The sequence below is a fragment of the Heteronotia binoei genome, chromosome 21, assembly GCF_032191835.1.
Source record: "Heteronotia binoei isolate CCM8104 ecotype False Entrance Well chromosome 21, APGP_CSIRO_Hbin_v1, whole genome shotgun sequence".
Lineage (NCBI taxonomy): Eukaryota > Metazoa > Chordata > Lepidosauria > Squamata > Gekkonidae > Heteronotia > Heteronotia binoei.
The window spans coordinates 37,528,463-37,551,485 of record NC_083243.1 but is presented as its reverse complement, the minus strand read 5'-3'; the positions used below and the strand labels follow the sequence as shown (position 1 = coordinate 37,551,485).

The 23,023-nt window shown below is 43.3% G+C and overlaps 1 protein-coding gene across 2 annotated transcripts in view; it reads right to left on the bottom strand.

Annotated features, from left to right (window-relative positions):
* Window positions 1–8,887, bottom strand: part of BTBD7 (BTB domain containing 7) — a 97,305-nt gene extending 88,418 nt beyond the window's left edge. For both annotated transcript variants that reach the window (XM_060263277.1, XM_060263279.1), the window contains exon 1: window positions 8,727–8,887. The gene's annotated coding sequence lies outside the window, so the exon portion shown is untranslated. The remainder of the gene's footprint in view (window positions 1–8,726) is intronic.
* Window positions 8,888–23,023: the final 14,136 nt, after the last annotated feature.

Sequence of the window (23,023 nt, the reverse complement as noted above, 5' to 3'; positions counted from 1 at the left end):
GCCTCCCCCAAAGCTGGACAGATAATGAGGGAGCTGGGCTTGTAGCAGTAAAAAGGCTACTTCTCCAATTATCCCTGCATACGCTTTCAACTCCAAGCCTTCCTCTCTTTGAGCCACTGTTAGCCGGCAGATCAGGGTCTGTGTTCTAGCTTAGAGCAGAAAGTTCCCACAGTGTGCTTTCCATTTCAAGCCATCTGCAGCCAGGTTGCTGCTGAGGTCTCACAAAACTCTGTTGCAAGATCTTATTCTGCATTTTTTTTTTATTTGATTGTAAAGTCTGCACAGACAGCGCTTCTCCAATTTCTCTCTTTTTAACTTCGGTGATTTCCTGCAAGCCTGATATTAATCCAGGATTGTGGAAACTTCTCTCTTTTCTGCCTCTGGCCTTATTGTGAAGATTTTTTGATCCAGATATGAAAGACATCGACCAACAGCCTTCTCAGAGGTTGTTTTTTGACATTTTTAAATTGCCCTCAATGTACTCTGGACTTTATAGGGACAAACAAACCAACAAAAGCATCACATGTTTCCAAACAAAAGCATCACAAGCTTACAAATTAAGTTTCAACGGTCAATAGAATAAACAATCATATCCAAACAAAGGCACACTTTCAGCTGAGGCTGGATTTATTTATTTTTAACCATGCATATCCCCCCACCCATCCATAAAGGTCAAGCTAGGGAATGCCAGTACACAGTAGGTGCTGGGGTAGGACTTAGGAGACGCAGGATCAAACCCCACAGGAGGTGGTGGTGGCCACAAGCATGGCCACCTTCAAGAGGGGTTTAGATAAAAATATGGAGCAGAGGTCCATCAGTGGCTATTAGCCACAGTGTGTGTATATATATATATAAAAAATTTTGGGCCACTGTGTGACACAGAGTGTTGGACTGGATGGGCCATTGGCCTGATCCAACATGGCTTCTCTTATGTTCTTAACCCCCACTCAGCTATGAAATCCATCAGGTGACCTCGGACCACCCTCTTTCAGCCTGACCTGCCTTGCAGGGTTACTGTAAAGATAAAATAGAGGGGGAAACATGTAAGCAACTCAGCGCTCCCTAAACTGATAAGATAAAATTGTAACAGATAAAAAAATATAATAGATAAAATGAAATTAGTATAATCAGCAGCTTTAGAATCTACAAAAACAAATACACCAACAAAACAGCATATAGTCTTCAATCAAACCTCTCCATTTGAAACACTGAGAAGACACCCATTTCAGCTTGGTCTGAATAAGGCAGCTTGTACTGAGGGAGCTACAGGAAGGACCTGCTAGGCCAAATGAAAGCAGGTGTTTAAAAAAACTCAGAGGAGAGAGATTTTGAAGGAAGATTTGAGAGAAGGTGGTGATTTATAAATAGGGGATCTGAGAGGCAGTTCCAGATGCAGTGGGCAGTAAATAAGAATAGTCAGCTATGGGGAGGTACAGCTGAAAGACTGGTCAATGAAATATGGTAGGAATGGTGAATCACAGAACTGTAGAGTTGGAAGGTACTTCCAGGGTCATCTAGTCCGACCCCCACAGTGCTGTTTTTGTAGCAGGAACTCCTTTGCATATTGGACCACACACCCCTGATGTAGCCAATCCTCCAAGAGCTTACAGGGCCTACTGTAAACTCCAGGGCTTATTGTAAGCTCCAGGAGGATTGGCTACATCAGGGGCTTGTGGCCTAATATGCAAAGGACTTCCTTCTGCAAAAAAAGCCCTGCCCCTGCACAATGCAAGAAATTCACAAATACCTCCACCACCACCTCACTTACCCCTGCTTAGCCTTGATACAACCCTTCTTGCCCTCCCTCTCATATCTGCCTAAGTTTACAGAACCAGCATTGCTGTCATATGCCCATCTAGGCTCTGTCTGAAAACCAGGAAAGCCCACCACCTCCCGAGGAAGCCTGTTCTACTAAGGAACTGCTGTCAGGATGTTCCTCCTAATGTTTAGCCAGAAACTCTTTTGGTTTGATTTCAACCCATTGGTTCTTGTCCAACAGAAAACAACTCTGCACCATCCTCTATATGGCAGCCCTTCAAATACTTGAAGATGGTGATCGTATCACCTCTCAGTTGTCTCCTCTCCAGGCTAACCACACCCAGCTCCTACAACTGTTCCTCATAGGAACAGGTGTAGCAAGGATGCTTTGAAGGAAATAATGAGATTATATTGAATACAGAAGTGATAGGGAGCCAATGTAGGGATCTGTGCATTGGCAGTGCATGGAATGAACCATTAGCAGGTGACTCATTTTGGCAGTAGAGTTCTGGATAAAGACAAGGAGGCTGAAATGGAATAAAAGGAGGACTAGAAGAGGTCACTCACTACAGTCATCAAGATGGGAAAGCACTGAAGTATGAACTTTAATCCTACTACAGTAATTGAGAGGAAGGGGTAGACTTTCCCCTCAGTGCTCCACAGACAGATGCAGCATGACTGAGCAACAGTTTTTTATTTCTCCTTTCAGCCAAAGTGATGATGCTTTCAGTCTGAATGTGATGAAGAAGGTGTGGGGTTGGAAAGATGAGGACTTTTGACTTGGATGCATTGAGCTTGGTGATGAGACTTCAAGACAAAGCAGGTAAAGCAATGGAGAAGCAGAACTTGGATGGGAGCTCCAAGACTGAAAGGTATGGCCTGGCATATGGTATGGCCTGGCATCACCACTGCAAGAAAATACTAAAAAGGGAATTCGTGTGTATGCACACATAACACACAACCATTTCTTTCAGAAGAAAATATGTAACAAATTGGGTGAAATGATGGATTGTGTGCTCCTAGTGGAAAAACTGCTACTAAACTAATTACAAGAACAGAAGTCCAGGGGTTTTTTTGTGTTTCGTTACTTCATTCTTGTATTGTAGCCACTGGATTAACTCCACAAACCAAGATTTGCAGTCTCACGAAACAGTGCCAACCTTGTGTATTTGCTCAGCTTAGTCCGGTGAATGTTGATGGGGCTTCCCCATGCCATGCCTCACAAAATTCAAGTCTGGCAGCATCTTAAGAGACCAACAAAATTTCCCAGGGTATAAGCTTTCATGAGTTAAAGCTCACTTCATCAGGTGGGAACAAGAAGCAAGATCCATTGGTCCCTATATCCAGGTCAGAAGGTGGGAGGGAGTGGGGTAGATGGATCCAGGATGCAGATGTACAATGTGAAAACAAAGCAATTAGGCTTGTAGCCTAAGCGTCCGATACCCAACTTCAAAGTAAGTTTTCTACACACTCTCCAAAGCTGACAAAGCAGTACCGCAGCATGTCTGTGCACGTATTCTAGGATGGTTTGTAAAAGCACATCCAGTATTTCATGTGTGACTATCAACTTTAAAAGTCAACCACCACCAAAATAACATTCCTGATTACCACAGAATCATATTTATAGCTGAGCAAGATAGTTTAAACATACACATTGAAATAACCCAACAACCGACAAAAAGCCAGTTTATCCCAATGGCACGAAATGGAGAACAGGGAAGAGGCATCGAATAAGTCAAAATGCTGATCTGGGAGATAAAGGTATATCAGTGCAGCAAGTTTGGATAATGGAGACTCCAAATCCCTTATTAGCCACAGAAACTCATCAGGTTTTGTGTGCACACTAGAAAATCAAAAAAAGAATACTACATGTGTTTGCTAAGGCTTGTCATCTAGGTATACTCAAATGCACTAAGGCTCTAATGTGTTAAAGAGTCTTTTTGCCCCCCCCCCCCACACCTACTGCAACCCTGTCAACCAAGACAAGCTTTCAAACTACCATGGTCAAAAAGTACTTCCTGTTCTCCTGCCCTGAAATAATCCCAGGGAACTGCTATTTGTGCTGTCAGGGAAACCTATGCAAAGCCCATGAGAAAGAAGAATTAAAAAAAACAACATTTGGCACTCTGAAAAATGCTCAAGGGAGAACAGCAAACTACATTACATATAAGCATTTGTTTATATGAATATTGCACATTGTCTGTACAGGAAGCATCTTCTACAGTATACAGTAATGTCCTGGGTAACTTCTATTCAAGTTTGAAAGATGCTTTGCTCACTTCCTTACGCCCAAAATATTCAATTCAGCTTTTCTTAAATCAGCAGCAGCACTATTCATTGCAAGTATTTGATTTGCATGCTAAGTTATTGTACACCCAGGTAGGTCAGTGCCGAGCAATTTGGTGTGGCCTCCAGACCACACATAGGTGATATTATAATCCTGAGAGGCACAAAAGGTGCTACATGTGCATTTCTAACTCTCATAATTGCAGGGACAAAAGGATTAATAAGTAATAGCACAATTTACTGATGCAATCCTTCATGCTGAACAAGTCGCCCATCCCAGACCATATCACGTAACATGATTCATGCATGGTAAATTGAAACAGTGACAGGGAAAACAGAACAGTTTTATTTCTTTGTGTTGTCATAACAGAGACAATCATCATCCAAGGGATGTACATGTACACACATACAAAAGATAATTCTATTCTGCAAAAACTACCCTTCTACTCAAATGGCTCAGTACAGATTAACACTAGATTACGGATTAGGGATCAGAGAATCCCTGCAGAGTCACATGGTCACTCTTCCTCCTCTCCTCCCTCATGAGGATTCCCTCCTCCACATCATGTTTTTTGCTAACTGTCATTTACCATGACAGCCAAACAGACAAATATTGTTAGTGCTAATCAGCAGATCCAATTTCTCAAAACCATAGCTGTATTATCGTGGTTTGGAGCCAAGGCACTAGCTGTCATTCACCCTCATGTCCCAATGAGCAAGTTATTGTCAGAGACAAGAAAGACGAAATTAATGAAAAGGGAAAGGAAGGAGCATGTGTGTCCAAAAGGGTACTCCTGACAGTCAAACCATAACACTGGAATTGAATCAATATGTGGGGTCTGTTACATGCTGTCAGGATCAAGCCAAACCATGCCCCTGTTTTGCCAATCCTCTTCAAAACACAATTTTGCCATCATAAACATTGAGCTGGATACTTAGCTAGGATGCAGTTGTGTTCTAGTCTCATAAACAGCTTCAAAGGGGAAAAGTTACTTAATGAAAAAATTATGTAAATGAGACAACTGCCCCAAAATGTGACAAATGACAAGAGAATCCACACACACACATATATTAAAGATATATCAAAAGACACACACCATTAAGTTAAATATTTCAGTGTACCGAAGCACCTGCCAACACCTTTTCTGGAACCTGCCAAGAATTTTTAGAGAGTGGGTGGGACCAGGTGGGGTTTTTGCCCAGCAGGACTTCTGATTCGCCACTGGAGATCTGACTGCTTGTGTAGATTTTTAAAAGTGTTGCTTTGGCAGCAGTTTGCCACCACAACATGCGGATCTTTACTGTATTACTGAAAGTAAACTGGGGCAACCATTTTGTAGCTGGCGCTACCTCCTGCAGCAGCCATTTATGGCAGCCATTGTGTGGCTGTGCCAATCACACTGTGACAGAATTCCAAACGTGCCCATAGGCTCAAAAAGGTTGGTCTTGCTCTAAAATATCTAAATTCCTTTCAGACTCTCAAATTCCACAAAATACAAGAAAAGTTACCTACAATAATGCTACACTGTAAGAGGTGGGGGGAGAGATTTTCACCAAAAAATAAAGTATGGAGAAAGAACTTCCTGTACTCACCTTTCTATACTGAACAAAAATCCAATAACTATTTGAAATGGGCGGCAATGAAAAAGGTTATACTCCTGCTTACTGTGCTGTCTTCCATATAAGAAAAAAAAATGAGGTTGCGCCAAAATACCCAGTATAAAAGAAATGAACTGTGTCACCCTCATTCCATTCTGAAAGTGTTTATATCTACAGTCTGCCCAGCTCTTCTGGATACTAAAGTAATAATAGCCTACATTGCCTTTCATGCTTGAGAATCTCAAGGTGCTTCAGAATCTCTGCTTCAGACATGGATGAGAAAATGTGTGCGAAAGGATCAGTCACTTTAGAACTTTGGTCAAGGAACATCACAGAACAAGAATGCTCCCTTTTAAAATAAATATGACGATATACAGACTTAAACGTAGTTGTGAACAGAAAAGTATCCATGGAGTTCTTGGAGACATAACTTTTTTGCATGGAATGTGTTGTCAGTTAACCGAACGCAGAAACCCTAAGTAAACTGAAACACTATCACTGCATATCCACATATGTTCACCAGTGGAAGCATGAGGAAGATACCAGGGCCTGTATAGTGAAAGTCTCTCAGGAACCAAATAAGACAAATTTCCAAAGAGAATGGACAAAGAATCTTTCCAGTTCACAAATATGCAAAAAGGCATGACTGCTGTCCTGATGACAGGCAATAATAATATTTATTTTTTCACATAGATTTCTGACCACAACTTATTATTATAGTAGCAGTTCTCAAACTGTGGGTTGGGACCCAAAAGTGGGTTGAAATTGGTAGATAAACAACTCATTTTTATTTACCCATTTATAACCTGCCTTTCTCCCCAAAGTGGATACAAGGCAGCACCTACAATAATGATACACTAATGCTAAAGCTACAGTACATATTCTCTCTATTTTTCTCCTCACAACCCTGTGAGGTAGATTAGGTTGAGAGTGTACAGTTGGACCAAGGTCACCCAGCAAGCTTGCAAGACAAAGCAGACATTTTTATCCGGGACCTACCAAATCCTAGTTCAACACTCCAACCACACAAAGCTGCTTTATTTTATATCAGACTATTAGGGTCAGTACTGTCTACTGCAATTGACAGTAACCACCCTGGTACAGGTCTTTTTTGTATCAACCAATCCTGCTCCTCTTAGAATTATAGAGTTGGAAGGGACCCCAGGGTTATCCAATCCCCTTAACTGGGAACTGAACCTGGGATCTTCTGCATGCAAAGCAAATGCTCCACCAGTGAGCCACAGGCCCTCCCCATTGAGCTATGATGGAAGAGAAGGAATAGGGTGAATGAAAGGCTTGATAATGATTTGGGTTTGCTTCTGCATAATGTGCAAAACGGCCACGAAATACAACATGCTACTCAGCAATATTATATATTCAGATGTGTTAAACATGACAAACGGAATATAAAAGTTGTGTAAAGTGATGTCTAATGCAGGGGAGGGAGAAATTAGTGTTGTTACTTTGCAAACACATTCCAAGCAGTACAGTAGGTTTTGAAATATGTCCTACTTCAAAAGTTTGAGAACCACCAGATTATTACATCATAAATGAACCTAGCCACTCAGCTGAGGAAGTGTGTGCGCACCCAAAAGCTCATACCATTAATAAAACTTCACTGGTTTTCACTGGGCTCAAATTTCATTCTAACCACTCAACTGAGGGACTTCTCTCCATATAGTTAAGTTTATCTCAACTTTTAACTAGAGCCCCAAATAGCTAATAACCACAAAACAAACACATTACTTAAAATACTATACAATAACCTACTCATGCATTCAATACCCATGCAAAAAAAAAAAAATCATTCACAACTTTCACAGCCTCCCAAACTAAACTCTCCAAAGATTTGTTTGAATGGATCAGTCTTAAAACTCAGTACTATCAGCAAAGGAAACTGCAGGGCCTTTCTTCAGAAGGGCTGCAAAAAGTGGCTATTATAACTACAGAACTTAACCTATTCACGTTATCATGCACAGAGAGCGATCATGTGGATTCACTAGGGAAAGGCACAATTACCCGTTTCAGGGACAAATTCACCCCAAGGTAAATACAGAGCTGCACTGTGCATGCCACAAACTTTACCAAGCATCACCCAACCCTGCAACTCTGAGAAGCAGATCAGTATAAATTCAAGTCTACAACTTACAAATGCTGACTGAAAAGTACTGATTTATCTAAGGTTGCTAAATAAAAGCACGTATGGTGGAAGGGGGGATTCACTCAACACAGGAGCCATGTACATCTTTTATCCCAGTCCTCTGCCCATCTGCCCAACAAAGATATCTTTGCTCAACCAGAGCAAGGTATGCGGTAAGTATTCCTCACACCACATCATACGATTTTTGGGGGGGGGGGGGGGGAGGGGGGTGGTTGTATGTGAATTCTCCCCTATTACATGTAGCATGAGAGAGAGGGAGAGAGAGACCCCGAAGCCTAACCCAGCAAGTCCCAAGTAGCTAAATAGAAGACGACAGAAAGCCGGAGTGGGGAGAGGAGAGAGATCACACAGAGAGAACAGAGAAAGAGAGAACAGGTATATGAAACAGCAAGTCTTTGCTCCCCGCAGCATGGCAAAGAAAGCACAACAAAGCCAATTTGCCGAGGCGAATGTGAACTTCGGTGAATAAGAGAGTCCAGGCAGCAGGGAAAGAGGGGCTTGGAAGGAACAGGAGAATCCAAGCCTGCCAAGAGTGCAACACCTGGGCGAAGAAGTGGAGCAGCCGAGGGAAGCGGCCATCCGGGGAGGAGGAAAGCTGCGCAGTGCCCGAAGAGTCTGGAGACTGGGAGCCCCCCGGTTGCAGCCTCAACGCCCCCCCCCCCCCAAAGCACCTTGTTTGGGTTGCGAGGCAGGAACTCCCTACAACACAAACACTACCAGGAGGGGGACGCCGGGGCAGGAAGTCGGGCTACTCGGAGTCTCGGGCGCCCCGGGCAAGAAGACAGAGGGCTGCAGCTGCCCCACAGCGCCTACAGGTCGGGGATGGGATAGCCTGCATGGGGCTAGGTAGCCCCGACACAAACACACACACTCCCGGGAGTGTGGTACTTTCGCCCGCCACTTTCTCCCCATAATCACTCACCGAGTTTCTTTTCAGCCTCCGCCCGGAGACTCCATTACTCCCGGCTGGGCATCCAGCGCCGGCCCGACTCAGCGACTCCTGCCGCCCCCTCCTCGGTCCGCTCCGGCCGCTATTGCGGCCGCCATTTTGATCCGAAAGCTCCTGCCAGACTCGTTTGGGCGGGAGGGGAGGGGGGGAAGAGGGAGGGGCAGGAGCGAGCCCGGAGTCTGCGCAGTAGCGCTCGGGACACGTGGTTCATCGTGGACCGCGCGTGGGGCGAGTGGAATGCTGGCGGGCGCCACATAGGGGGAAGTTGCAGGCTGTGAAGCGCGCCGAAGTTACGGGCGGCTCACTCGTATGGAGTGGAGCCATTCGAGCCCGAGAGAGTCCGCGTTGCGTTCAAGGGCACTTCCACATGGTGCGTAGAACTGCGGCATGCACAGGGAGCTAAGAGTTGAGACTCCCTACGAAACAGTCAACAGGATTACGATCTAATGCTGCATCTGCGCCTCATGGGCTATTGTTGCGCTACAGCATTCACTCGCAACCGGATTATCCCGCGTGGACAAGGAAGTCTGTTCGGGAACGAATTTTGAGCCCAGTAGCACCTTTAAGCCGAACGAAAAGTCTGTTCAAGGTATGAGCTTTCATGTCCTGCTTCAGACGAACACGGGTGCCCACCTGGATCTATATTCTGGAACGGCTGCTACAGCGCAACAATCGCTCAGGAGATGCACGTGCAGCCTAAGGTTGCAGTGCCCTTCTAGTCACACTTGAAAGCAAGCCTTGTTGAGTACACTGTGGGGTAGCTGAGAGCTCCAGACCACAGACCAGCCACATGTATTCATTGCCCCCCTCCCCAAACAACACGGACTAGCGATTAGGGTGCCTTAACGATTAGCAAATTTGCAGAAATAAGCTTCCCACGAGGTAAGGTCCCCATTGTCAGATGCATGTATCAAGGACATATGGCAGCTGTCTCTCCAAAGTGTCGCGCCCCCCCACTCCGTTTCATTCTTACCACTTCTAAATCCCTTCTTTCACTGTTGTCTATTACAGAAACCTCTTGGGTTTAAACAGTTGGAGGAAGGAAGAGATGCCTGTTTAAATATGTGCAGAAAACCAGGAGGCCATTGGAGAATAATGAGGACACGAGGGAATCGCTGTCATCCGAACATAGGCAGCTGCTGCAGTATCGACTGTTCCCCATATGAGTGGCAGCGGCTCTCCAGTGTCTGAGATGGTGAAAGGTCTGTCACAGCTTCTGCCACCTGAGATCCTTTAACTGGAAGCACCAGGAAATGAATGTGGGACCTTCTGCATGCAAAGTGGATATGCTCTCACACTGAGTCATACTCATTCTCCTGTTTGACAGTCTGGCTTTGTTTTTGCTTCTTTGGCCTTTAGGTTGCAGCTGACTTATGTGACCATAAAGTTTTCAAGGCAAGAGACAGGTAGTTTACCACTGTCTGCCTCTGCATAGCAACCTTGGGCTTCCTTGGGGGCTTCCCATCCAAGTACTAACCAGGGCTGACCCTGCTTTAGCTTCTGAGATCTGATGAGAACAAGCTAGCCTGGGCTATTCAGGGCAGGGAGATGCTAGCATGCCCTGCCTCCCCTTTGGAGCATCCAAATAATTCACATGTTGCAATATTTGGCATAAGCTTTACCATATCCAGATGATCAGGTAAATCAGTATTTTCCATATATTGAAAAAGGGGGCCATGTTTATTTAGAACATTTACGTATATGCTCTCTCTCCAAAGCCCTGCTTGTGACAGCTCACAAAGTACAGATAATATAACAGAGTTATAAAAATAAAATAAAATACAAAAATCCCTGATATTAAAACAAGCTGTAAACTAAGATAGGGCATAAAATGGCATAAAACAACATTCAGCAGCCTAAAACGATAAGCATAAAACATTCCTTGGGCAACCCGTCTGAACAGTTTAAAAATGGAGCTGCTCACTCAAAAGCACAGAGGCAAAATTGAGCCAATTTACATCCTCTCTTTCTTTTAGAAGGTGTGATAGCAGTTCCCACCACCACCCTAAGCCTTGGAAGCCGTGGACTTAACCTCAGCCAGCTATTAAATTCATTGGGTGATGCTGTAACCATCTCACTCTCATTTGAACCTACCTCAGACAGACATATTAGTCTGTAGTAGCAGAACTCCAGCGGCACAGCACCATACAGACTAACAAAGCTGGCCCATGAAAGCTTATACCCTGGAAAACGTTAGTCTAGACTCTATAAAGGTGTAACTGGACACAAGGGATTGTTGTAAGTAGGACTGCCAGCAGCCTCCATTGAACCTCACACATTTAATGGGAAAAAAGGGAAGGATGAACACTGGGACAAAAAAACCCAACTTCAAGTATAGGCTATTGGGGTCCAAACTTGGTGAGACTGAGAGAGGAAAAAGATCTTGGGGTCATAGTGGATAGCTCATAGTGTCTATCCAGAATGCTGCAATGGTGAAAAGGGCAAACTCTGTGTTAGAGATTATTAGGAAAGGGATTGAGAATAAAATGATTGATATTGTGATGTGTCTGTATCGATCTGTAGTGTGATCTCATTTGGAATATTGCATACAATTCTGGTCACTGTTGTTATGGATGTTCTTTTGAAGAGAGGAAGGGGGAAAGGGTGCAAAATGACGTAAGCTCCACTGAACTCTGTCAGATTTGCTTTTTCCAACATGGCTTGGAAAGGAGGGAATGTCCTCACCAAATGCTTAAGCAAATGAAGGTGGGAAAGGCCTTTAAACAGCAAGATGGTACTTGTCCCTTCACAGTTTTTCCATAAAGAACGGCCCTGAGTTGGATGGCCCTGGCTAGCCCAGTCTCATCAGATCTCAGTAGCTAATTGGGGTTGTCCTGGAGTATTTGGAAGGGAAACCAAGGAATTCCAATGTCTGTACAGAGGCAGGCCATGGCAAGCCGCCTCTGTTTGTCTCTTGCCTTGAAAACCCTACCAGGTCACCATAAGCCAGCTGCAGCTTGATAGCATTTTATACACACACAAACATGAAGAACAGAGCCACACAATAGAGCTTTCCTAATTGTTAGTCCCACCTGGGCAGGGGCGGGGCGCAGAAGACTACAGTGCCAGTGCAGAGAAAGGTCATGACTATTAAATCTCACTGAAATGAATAGATTTACATTGGTCAAGATGGATTTCTCATGGATTTCCTTGGGACTTTGAACAAGACAGCTTTCTCTAGACTGGGGCCTACAGATATCACCCTTCTCAAAATGCAGCTGCTTCCTTAAATGCCGAGATCCTGTTTTTCCAGCACCTGCCCCCATTTAATTGCTCCACTGTGACAGCTTTAAAAAGATGGCGAGGACCAAAGGACAAAGGTGTTTTGTTTTGTTTTTAAACTAGGAATCTGAAAAGGGTGCAAAAATAAAGCCTGGTGCTTTCAGGTTGCATAAGAGAGATGCAGAAATGAAACAGTGACTTTTAAGCCAAAACAGGACTATGACGTTTGAGAGCACCCCAAGTAAAAATAACCACTCCTTTACTGGAATAAGCAGACATGTTAAGGACAGTTCCAGGTAAAAGGTTTTCCTAAGTAACAGGCCCGCTGATTATTTGCCCTTGGCAACCATAACAATCAACCCGTGCTGATTATTACTGTTCCAGACTCTGGAGTAGTTTATGTGGTGAAGATTACCTGAAGGAGCTTTCCTCAAAAATTCCTTCTCTCTGTATCTGTTTGTGGGTCCTAAGACAGTCTGTTGGGACCATAAAATCAACAATGCAGGCTTTTGACTAGCGAACACAGTGGCATTGCAGAGATAGCCCAAGACCTGGAATATGCCACCAAAGCTTGTGGCTGTAGGAGCTTTCACTGTGGGAGGATATGGATCAGCTAATGTTATTTCATCTTAAGATTAAAAAAAGTTATATAAAGTCAAATAATTATATTTGTTTTTTGAGGGGCAGCTCAGTTCAGCTTTGAGCTATGCCCTTCATTCAAGTAAGGGGACACCAGAAGGATTCCAGTGAAAATGTAAAGAAAAGGAAATGTTTCCAGTTAGATGACTGATCTTAATATTTCTTTTTTGCAGTTATTTTTAAGTGTTTACATACAAATGACTTTGCCTCTCAAGCAGAAGCACCTATTCCAGTCCAGTCCACATTCCTTTTAACACCTGAATATACCCCTTTTAACGGCAGCAAGTACTGGTGGGCTTATCTCCCCTTGCACTTTGCACACATTCTCAGCTAAGCTACTGCCAAGACAAAACTGGTACTTTTTTCCTCCATATAATTGTTTCTTAGGGAACTCACAACTTGCTATCCCAAGTTTTTGATTTTTTTCACTTGATCCTGATTTTTCTTTTTCTTTAAAAAAAACCAACCTGTTTTCCTTGCCATTTGTGTACAGTTTTTCAAACCACCTTTGTGTTTGAGAAAGCATAGAGAAGCAACAAAAGACTGTGGCACAACAGATAGAAAATGGTGACATGAGGGAGCTCATAGGAAAAAGTGCTGCAGGTCAGCCTCCAAACCACAGGAAAACATCCCTTGTAAAAAAAGACAGTTTCCCTGATCTCAGAAGCTTAACCAGGGTTGGCCCTGGTTAATACATGGATGGGAGACCACCAAGGAAGTCCAGGGTTGCTACACAGAGGCAGGCAATGTCAAACCACCTTTGTTAGTCTCTTGCCTTGAAAGCCCTGTGGATTCACCATACGTCAACTGCAACTTGATGGCCCTCACAAACACACACAAGCCTTTATTGGTATATATCGGACTATAAATAAGGCAAAAAAGAGATACAGAAATAACAAAACAAACCAGTCATATACAGCTGTACATTGGACAATCGATCCTTGATTGCCGGACTCAAGAATAAAGCAAACTTTTCAGTTATGTCAGATGACAAATCATTCAGAAGACGGCATACCTTTGCAGCATCTGAGCAACTTGTCATATTGAGCAGAATTGGGTCTAGAAACCTAAGGCGTATAGTATCGTATTGGGAGCAGTAAAGAAGAATATGGGACACAAAGACTGTTTATCTAGTGTAAAGCTCGTCTTTTCTGTTCAGCCATGCAGATTCAGGTGGGCTGGAAATATCTTAACTAAAGAGCCAACTAGGAAAACTGCAGGTGACACCATCCAAAACAAGGAGTGTAACACAGACCCCTGCACACCTCCTTCATTGAGACACTTTCCATATTTACCATCGTACTGCATGGAGGTGACTCATTTGCAACTGTGCTCTGATCTTCACTGCCAGTGCATTTTAAGTAAGTAAAGCATACCTGCTTTCTCCCCTGACATATTGGAGGCTGTACATGTTTTGACAGGAACTCCAGCGATACCTTATTTTGCAGACTCGGAAGTGTTCTAAGGATATATCAAAACTGTTTCTATTCCCAGGAGAGAGCAGGCGCCCACACAGTTGTTTCCTCAAAGGAAAGAGCTGGCACAGCAAGTTGTAAGCTGCTCCATAACCAAAATAAACATCTAGGGCAACTTTGGTTGATCCCGTCTCCCAGACATAATGATAAAGATGTTGCTGTGGCTTGTATGCAGAGAATAATCTCTGTGTGTATTTTAGCAATTGCAGTGATACTTCCTAAATCCAGGGACTTGCGGAGCAAATCCTGTGCTCTTGTAGCTGGGGAGGGTCTGGGTCCCCATCCCCTCAACTGGGAGCTGGCTTCAAGCATCAGGGAGGGAGCTGGTTGCCTAATGAAGGGCATGCAGAATTGGCCCCAGGATAGAGGGACTATGGCAGGCAGCTGGACAATTCAGTGGGCAGGGTGTGGCTGGAGATTCAGGTAGGCAGGCAGGACTGGACAGCAGTAAATGCAGCTATCAAGAGGGTGTTCTTTTAGGATTGAGAAGGGCCTAAGGGCAAAAAAGAGGGAAGGACGGGACAGGAACCTAGGGATGAATCCAGATGTTAGGACTAACATATAGTCAGGCAGTCTGGGGTGGACCAAGGGGCTTGGGAGACCCAAGAGATGGGAGGAATGGAGAACTTAGGACTCAGAGCCTGGAAAGGCCAAGCCTGTAAATGAAGATGGAATAAACAGGCTTCAATTGGACTTCCTGTGTCTTTGTAGAGGGAAGGCAGCATGGAGTCCTGACCACCCCCACAGCTGCGTATTCCACCTTGCATGTGGCATGGGTGCCCCAGCTGTGCCCACAACCACAGTTAAGGACCCTGCTTTGGAAGGGGCTACCTCTTTCAGTGAGCAGAGTAAAATTAGGGCAGAAATCCTGTGTATTCACTAGGGAGGAACAGATTGAAGCAAGCAAGGTTTACGTTGGAGTAAATTTGCCCAGAAGCAGACTGCACAGCAACTAACATTCATTTTCATAATCATATGCAAGACACGTGCAACCAAGCTCCTCTGGTGCCAACAGCAACTGAGTAGCTGGAAGGACCTTGTTTTCTAAGCACATCGTTTAGTTCCACATGCCAGTATTTCAAATGGTTTCTGAAGGATATAGTTTGAAAAATTTTAAGCAATGCTTGAAGTTCACATTCAGGGACAAGTATTTGTTGGATGTTACATAAGTATAACTCAAAGATGTCGCATGCGCTTAGAAGCATGCAGTCCACAGTGCCTTGATTCAGCACACACAAAGTTACCACCAGTGCTGTGTCAAAGCATGTTACGATCCGTTCTGAAAATAGAACAGAGCACCTGGAGTCTGTAGCCTTGATGCCATAATCTCTCGCCGAGTTGTCCTTTTATGCATGCAGTCTAATTCTGCTTTTCCTCAGTCACCTAAGTGCTGACTATTGTGTGACAGATCTAAGAATTTCAGTGTAACTCAGCAGTGTTTTTTCTCTAGCTAATTGGTAGTTCACCTGCTTGGATCACAGGGCAGAAAGAAACCAAGACCCTAGTCACTTTGGAATTGGACAGAAAGTTAGGTAGTTAAACTTAAATGGATACTGTTGCATTATAGCCTGTCCTCAGGCTGACCCTGCCAATAGGCAAACTAGGCAATTGCCTGGGGTGTCAGGCTTCCGGGGCGCTGAATTCGGTACCCCCTGTGTGACTTGGTGACATTAGCAGTGCAGAAGGGGGCACCAGAAGTTAGCCTTGCCCAGGGTGCCGGACAGTCTAGGGCTTGCCCTGCCTGTCCCTCTTCTTTTTTTTAGGAGCACAAGTGGTTCTTTTTAAAGCACTCTGGTTCATCTACTGTTCATCTACTTTTGCTTAATTTACTTATCCACCTAAGCTTTCTTGCTACATGATTATGACAGTGTTACCGTTCAAAAGTCAAATAATGTTGCTTTTGACATTGATGTCATTCTTAAAGGGAAAATGTACATGAACTTGGCGTGTTGTTGGTCCCACGCATGCATCTAGCTCCTCCCCTTCCCTTTTTGCAGAGAGACTCATAGTTAAAACCTGATTATCTATGCAAGCATACAGGTTAGCTGGAGTTAGTTCCCTCCAAGTGAGATTCTCTGGGTCGGAATCCCATTTAATCAACATAAAGGAACAACTCCAGTTAACCTGCATACCTGGGCTGCAGTCAGTTTGGGGCATTTTGGAGGTGGCACTAAGTATTCTGTTGCATATTGTGACTGAGATTTTAGATCAGACTCCCACTCTGATCTGGCCACACTGTGCACTTCTGTAATTGATCATTCATATTAGTGCTGCGCGTCAACCACAAAGCATGTAGTCTGGTATTTTTTTGTTAGCCTCCCCTCCCCTCAATTTGACCTTTTTTTTTAAAAAAAAAACATTTATTGGGTGCGCATGTACGCCCATGCACCCATGTGTATATGCTCTACCATTTTAGAAAGCAGAATGGCATTTGACCATTTTTTGGAAAGCATTTCTTGGGTGCATATGTACGCCCATGCACCCATGTGCATATGCTCTAACATTTTAGAAAGCAGAATAGCAAAACTGGAAATAAAGGTTCACACCTTCAAACTGGTTTGAGTGCACACTGGAGGGGATTCAGACATCTAGAAATGTGGGATGAATGCACAGAAGCCATTAACACTGGAATTCAACTGCTGTCTATTTACTCCATCTCCAACTCAGTCTTACAAAAGAGTGAGTGTGACTGGGGAATGGCTGCCAGATGTGACTGTGTGACCAAGTCCATTTAATCTATTAGGGAAAGCAACTATATTGGGCCAAGCTGCCTGTCTGATTGCAGCCCTGGTGCGTCCCATCAGGTAACCTGAGCTAATTTTCAACTGGATTTCTTTATATGAGAAGGGAAGTGAGGAAAAGTATGCATGCAAGCCCAGCAGCAAGCCAGATTTGAAAAAGAGTGACATCTGAACACATCGTTGATTGTTAGTATCTCTTTTTGTGAAAACAGTGCTTCTCACGAATAAGAGTTTTCTGCCTCTTTAACCCTTAGATGTGAATTAAGTGATTCCCATAGGAATCAAATAAAAAATCTGTGCAATTAGAATCAAGTTATAAGTAACTTCTTAAACCCAGTGACAGAAGACAAACGAACATAGCTGTATGCAAATACAAAATTTGGTACAATGATGCTGTTCCATTTTTCACCAATACTATAACACTTGCATCGATTGTACAATATATCAAGTACACATGAATTATTTCCACTTTTTTTGTAATAGTACCTTTCTCAGCTCTGTAGAAATCACTGTTCCTTTGAGAAACGCATGCCCCAACATGGACCTAAAATCAGCGTGAGGCTGAGTTTGCTGCATTTTGCAATTTTTGGCATTTCCGTTGTCCTAAACGCACACTTTAAAGCTGCATAAAATGGATTGGATTTCCCTGCATTTCAAAAGTGTTAGATACTCAGAAAAGCAAATGCTGCAATATTTACTTTAATGCAAGACTAGTGGTTTTTTTTCCACCACAGGTGTTCCAAAAAAAAGAATTTGGGGGGAGGGGTTTGTCTTATATTTGCATAAGGTTGCAGCTATATCCAATAATTTGTTTGTGTGCATAACATTTTTAAGGGGGGGCATCTTACATTTAAGGTTATCTTTTGCGGAAATATGGTATAATAAAGAATTTCTCAATAATATGTTCTAACAAATATGGATTCACAATGCACTCCTATGTAATGTATTCTATGCCTATTAAAATCAATTGTCTCAGTCTGGGGTAGCTCTGCACAGGGTTACTCTTGTTTTCTTACCCAAGAACATGATGGATTGGTTCCAGTTTCTATCACCAGAAGGAAAATTTATTGCAGGAGCTGTTGTTCAGTGGAAGAGCCTATGCTTTGCATGCAGATGGTCCCAGGTTCAATCCTTGGCATCTCCAGTTAAAAGGACCAGGCAGTAAATGGTATGAAAGATCACTATCTGAGGCACTGGGAAGCTGCTGCCAGTCTGCATAGACAATACTAATCCTGATATGTATCCACTGATCTCCACAAAATGCTGCTCCTGTGAGATAGGGAACCTCTGATGTAACCAGTGTCCCCTCTAAGCTGAGTTAGTGTGAGCTAGCTCACAGTTTTTTAGCCTCCAGCTCACACATTTTTGTCCTAGCTCAGGAAAAATAGCCCCTGAGCAAACGAATGTATGCAGTAGCTCACAACTTTAATTCCAGTAGTTCACAAAGTAGAATTTTTGCTCACAAGACTACACAAGCTTAGAGAGGGAGTTTTGGATGTAACCTGTCCTGAGCCGGCTTCACGGGAATAGGTGGGATAAAAGTCAAATAAATCTTGAAAAACTGCTGGGGTGGGTGGATCTGCAGAAGGGTTGTGAGTCCTGGGTTGGGAATACTTGGGAGATTTGGGGGTGGGGTGAGGGGAGGGGAGGGGCTTCATCAGGACAATGTCAGAGAGTCTACCTTCCAAGGCAGCCATTATCTCTAGAGAAACTGATCTTGGTTGTTTGGAGATCAATTGTAATAGCAGGAGATCTGCAGGTGCCACCTAGAGGGCAGCAACCCTAATCTGCACTAGGAATTTTATTTATTTATTTATTTATTTATTACTTTACATTTATATCCCGCCCTCTCTGCAAGCGGACTCAGGGCGGCTTACAATATCATAAAAACAATCAATTTCATAAAACATATAAAACCATAATACACTTATCAGTTTAAAACTATTTGCGCTGTCTCAATCCAGTCTGGCGGTATTGGGTTCTGACTATGATCGCTAGCTTCTGTAGGATGTCCGGGAAGAAGCAAGTGACAATTTTGTCTGGTAAATAAGACCATCTGGTAAATAACATCCCATTAAGCCTCTATTAAAGGAACAGGGCTTTTTTCCTTTCCAGACAGATGGCAACCCTAATGCAACCTGCTATGATTTTAGGTGTTCCATCTCTGCTTCCATCTGACCTGGAAATTCTTTCAGTGGCTACACTGGGCTCCTGGCTGCGCTGACAGCAGTTTACCTGCCCAAATGGGGCAGTGACTGCTTTCAATGCCCTTTCCCTCTTTTCAAGCAGAACACGATGTTCTTTGGCAAATCCATCTTTTTAAAAGAAGAAGGATTTTTTACACATTTATACCACCATCCATCATTGTGCATGATGCTTTGCAGAATACAGGAAGAGAAGTATTCCGAGGAGCTCACAATCTGAGAAAAAACACATAAGGAAAACAACAAAGAAATGGAAGCAGGGATAAAAAAAGACTATGCATTCATTCCAGGTACACACCCCTAGGTTTAATTTCAGGAGGCATATAACTAAGCACACTTAAAAACAATTGTTTCTTTTGTGAGAATAGAACAGTTTGAAAGGTACAATTGGTTCTGTTTGTTACAAAAACCTCATATAAAACCAACTACCAAGTTTTAGCTCTCTGCCACCTACAGTGTAGGCCGTAGTTTGGTCCACAATACTGCTTAAGAGACAGAATTTCCAGAACAGACCTTTTCTCAGAGCTAGCAAGGGTGGAGTTAGCTTACCTGAGTATGACTGGGGAGTGAATCAGCCCCCTCCAGCTGCGTATGATGCTTCTCATTGCTGCTGCCGCCGCACTCACTGTTGGATCCTATTATGCTGACAAAAGCGTCATTCTGTGTGTAAAATGAGCTGGTTAGTATTCATTGAAGCTGGACTTAAATGCAGCTTAGCTTACCTTTCTCATAATTAGAAGCTTGGATGTGAAGCTGAGTCAGAGGAGCAGAACGGGAGGGATGATCTTGTGAACAAGGTGGCCTAAACATTAAGAGAAGAGCAACTGTGAGCAAAACAGAGATTAGGGTGAAATGATCAGTACAAGGAAGTCATCTTTACAGAAGAGAAGGTACCATTCAGGACTGTTCTTGAACTAGCCCTGCAGGCTGCAGCAGCCCGTAAAAAAGGAGGTATGGGGAATCAATAGTTACTTCCACAGCATGAGGGATGTTGCTCTTACAGCAAGCATTATCTCTTGATTGGCCCAACGTGTCTTATTTTGGGGCTTCTGGGTAGGGAAGCATAAGACTAGGCAAAGTTAAAGGGCTATGTGGGGTTTTGACATGTTTTAATTGACTTTTGCACCTTAGCTACAACATTCTAATTGAGTCAGACTTCAGAAACCTCATGGGTTCTCCCCTCCCCCCAATATATCGAGAAATTGGAGCTGCTGTCAGCTTTTTTAAATACACAGAGCCCATGAAGAATTTTGGGGGTTTTATGTGGTTTTGAGCAGGCCTTGAATTCAGCACAGCTCCTGAACCTTTCTGATGCCCCCCCCCATTACCTTGTCCGCTGAATAGTAAGTGCAGCTGCATAACAATCCCTGGATTAGCAGACCAGCCAACCAGCCACCAGGACCTTTGCACAGCTCCTGAACGTTTCTGATGCCCCCCCCCCCCTTACCTTGTCCGCTGAATAGTAAGTGCAGCTGCATAACAATCCCTGGATTAGCAGACCAGCCAACCAGCCACCAGGACCTTTGCCATGCTCCCGGTAGCCCACATTAACCCCCGGAGAAGCCTTTCTCCATTTCTTATGTGATGTTGGGTGGTGGGTGGCTTGCTGGCCTTTTGACTGTTGGGGGGCAGCTGAAGAGAACCCCAGGTGAGCGAGGCCTGCTTGGGCTGCCTGGATATCTAACCAGCCCAAGTAGGCCTTACTTGCCCAGGGCTCTCCTTTCTTGGCATCAGGTTGCTTTTGGCTGGTGGTGGGGGGGCAGCATATGCTAATGAGCTCCACCACCTATTCTTCTACAAAACAACCCTTGGTTTTGAGGGAGAAGTCAGGGAATTTATGTAGAAGTCAGCCACAGGCTCTGAAGCTGCATATGCCTTCTACTTCATTACCAGAGTTCCACCGAGTAGTAGTATGTCACAGTAATGAATCCTCATCCTGGGTTTTAAAAGTTTGGAGTAATAAAAAGGCAGGGGCCTTCTTAAAAATAATTCTGGCTTAACAAACTGGATGTTTATCTATTCAGAAACGTAATGTGGCAAAACTGAATGTACCTCCAAAAGATGAGATGTGACAGAAATTTTGGAAGGGATCTGCAGGGACAATTATATATATTGTACATAATTATATAATTTCAAGCAGATCTTAAGTCCAAAGAGCAACAGTGGGAAATCCATTCACAGTTTTTATTAACTTTTTTTAAAATAGTAGGCACAGGGTTTGGATAGGTGCTATTTCACTGGTTGGGGGGGGGGGGGAGAGAAAGGGTTATTCCTATTTCCATGTTGTGTTTTTGTTACTTCAGTCCTTTACCCATCCCATCTGGCCCACGGGGAAAACATCAAGTATTATAGAGGTGCTGTTTGTTCGTTTCCAGTGAGGCAAATGATGCAGGCGGGATAGGGTTAATTTCCCCTGTGACTCATTTCCCTAACCTCAGCTGAGCCCCTCCATGACAGCTACTGACAGAAAAAGAATGCAATATCCCATTGTGCCATTTACTTAGGCCCTTAGGAGAGTTTTGAAAGAGAGAACTGGGAAAATGTTCCTGAAACCAAACCAAAAAGACATTTTTTTTAAAAAAAATACAGTTCTTGTAAGTATTTTACTGTATTTTGGGGGTAAGGTGTTCCCCCTGCTCACTTTGCAATATATTCTCTAAACCAAAATTGAGGCTAAATGTTTGTCAGCCCAAGATCTGAAGAAAGAGGAAAAAAACCCCCCTCAAGTCCAGTGGCACCTTAATGACTAGCAACATTTATTCCAGTATGAGATTTTGTGAGACGGAGCTCATTTCTTCAAAGACAACAGGAGAAAGGAACCCTTTTACCTCAGTTTTATAGAAAGTTATAGATCTCACCTGATTTATTATGCTAGGCCTCTCTCTACTCAACTCTTCCCTTGTTCCCTCTTCTCTTACATGATTTTCTGTAAAACGGAGTTAAAGGTGTTTCTTTGTCCTACTATATCTAAAGTAGTGAGGTCTGCCTCACAAAATCTCATACTGTAATAAATACTGTTAGTCTTTTTGGTGTCACTGGATTTTTTTTAAAAATTCTGCTACAGCAGACTAACACAGATAGCCCACTAGATCAGAAAAATGACAAACTGTGTTTCCAGCTGTAATATATCTTGGATATATTCACCCATTCTACTCTGAATTTGACCTTAAATCATGTTGTTTTCAAGAATGTGATTATATGTTCCTATGGAATGGGTCATCTTTTAATTTGACCATTGAGCAAGACTCTTTGTCTCCTTTCCTTTTTTCATCCTCTTCCCCCAATCATCTGATAATAATTATTTACTATAATAATATTCCTCCTTCATGTTGTATGTGATAACTCAGCGCCATCTGTAGTCAGGACATGAAAAGTGGGCATGATGTCTGAAGTGTTAATTACAAAAGACCCCCTCCCCCAAACTACCACTTTAAAAGGCAGCAGCAGCAGAATAGAAAATCAACACAGTATAAACAGTTTTCTAAATAGGTAGCAGAAAGCTTCCTGCTAAATCTCTCATCCTTTGTAAACATTTTTTTCAATATGGATGAGTGCTTTCATTTTCACAAGGATTCTTTTAAAATTTGTGTTTTGGTACACTTTATCAAGCCAGAGTGATTCCATTATGCAGTTTTCCTTACCACATTCATTTATTTGGACTGTGAATGTCACAAACTATTTGTTGGCTTATAGGGTTGTGCAAAGTCAAGTTTAGAGTGGGGTAGTATCTTTTAAAAACTGGAGCAGCATGCTTTAATACCTGACATAAAGTTAATGAAACTTTAACTAAGTTAATAAAGTTAATGAAACTAGGGAATCAATCTGAGAGCCATTTGGAATTCACTGCCACAGGAGATGACATCTGCAAGCGTAGCTTCAAAAAGGGATTGAATAAACATATGGGGCAGAGGTCCATCAGTGGCTATTAGCCACATCTTATTGTTGGAACTCTCTGTCTGGGGCAGTGATGCTCTGTATTCTTGGTGTTT